Source organism: Orycteropus afer, unplaced genomic scaffold (genome assembly GCF_000298275.1).
Source record: "Orycteropus afer afer isolate SDZICR_OR568_19922 unplaced genomic scaffold, OryAfe1.0 scaffold00216, whole genome shotgun sequence".
Classification (NCBI taxonomy): Eukaryota; Metazoa; Chordata; class Mammalia; order Tubulidentata; family Orycteropodidae; genus Orycteropus; species Orycteropus afer.
The window spans coordinates 318,873-320,710 of NW_006921803.1; positions in this window are offsets into that span (position 1 = coordinate 318,873).

A 1,838-nucleotide genomic window follows, 5' to 3' on the forward strand; every position below is an offset into this window, starting at 1 on the left:
GTTTGAACCACCAGCCTTCTGTTTAGCAGGCAAGTGCCTTAGGCACTATGCTACCAGATCTCCTCTATAAGGCACTAGGGGAGAAATTTCCCTGACTCTGCCAGGTTCAGGTGGCTCCAGACTCCTTGGCCTGTGGTTGCAAAACTCCAATATCTTGTCTCCATCTCCATATGGCTATCTATCTCCTTTTTCTCCCTCTGAGTCCCTCCTCTGTGTGACTCCTAAAAGGACTTTTATCTATGAATTTAGGCTCACCTGAGTAATCCAAGATCATCTCATGTAGGTATCCTCAATTTATTTATATTGGCAATGATGCTTTTTCCAAATAAGGTCACATTCACAGGTAGGGGAGTGGTTAGATCATGGGTATATTAGTTTGCATATTATCATTCAACCTGCTATATCGAGCTTCACTATCATTAACAGGAGAATAAACATTCCATCCCAAACCCTTATTTATCCCTTTAAAGTAATTTTCAATTATTGGGATTATTCTACTTAAGGGGACATGTATTTTAAAATCCCTAAATGGAAGAATATTTTGCTTCTCTGCTTCTCTATGCAAGGATATGAATAGAGAATTTTCTTGAGGATATGTGTGTGTGTGTGTGTGTGCCTACGATTGCATAGGTACTATAGTTCTAACTACTGTGTTTTATAATGCAACATTAATTCCAAGAAAGGAGAATTTACTGTCTGACACTGACATTTATATAATGGTGAATTTCTTTGTGTACTGGCATCTTTAACAAATCAGAGCTGGATCACTTTATTGATAGCAGAAAACTTAACACAGTGCTGTGTTGGTTACAAATTTCCTTTATGAATGTACCCATCAAAAGTTACATATTTTCATGTTTAAACTTCATTTTGCCTCTGAGAATCACCTTGCTCCTAATCTATAACTTACAAACTGGACTGTGATGTGAAAACCAATAAAATATGACCTCAATTGTGCCAGAAAAATAGCAAATATTCAGTAAATGTATGTTGAATGAATGACAAATAAATGACTGAAAAGTTTGTGTAAACATTGGACAAAATTCAAGATAAAGAGTGTCTCTGAAAAACCAAAATTTTCCCCTCCCAGAGGGGAAATCTGAAGTAGATTCTGGTATAGACATTTAAGAGCTTGAAAATTCCAATGTCATTGTGATTGTAAGGAAGAAAAATGTCAGTGGCAAGTCAGACCAACACTGTTTCAAGGGTTCCCTGGCTAGCTACTTAGTCATTTCAGGAACTTCTAGGAATTCCTTTGTAGTTGCATTCACAATTTAACTTTGGAGTTAACTTTAAGGCAACTAGTAGAGGATTCTCTACTTTCAGCACTGTTAAGTCATCAAATTCACCAGCATTAATTCTACTCTAAGTATTCGGGGGAAAAAGCCCATTTTGTTTAGAAAAGGGAAATAAATACAAATTAAGTTATTTAACCAAGACCCACCACTTAAATCTAGATTCAAAACTATACCTTTCCATTTCCTGATAATTTCCACTGAAAAGAATAGTGAGATCAACTGTGAATGCGATGTGAACTTGTACTTAATGATAGTTGTGCCTTTACTGAAAATTTTATTTCTGCACTAACGTACAGAATTGGTGAATGTACATCTGATGACAAAACATATTATGGCCAACAACTCAGTGAATGACACATACAGTCAATTTGTAGAAAGACCATGTTAAAATTTAGAAGCAGCTTGGGTTCAAGAATACACACACATCTAAATTCTGATGGTGCTCAAATGTTTCAATGCCTTGTTAATCTGCTCAGTCTACACTATCTTTGAGACTGCAGCAAAGAGAAGAATATGATTGATTGTGCTGGAGGATATGTA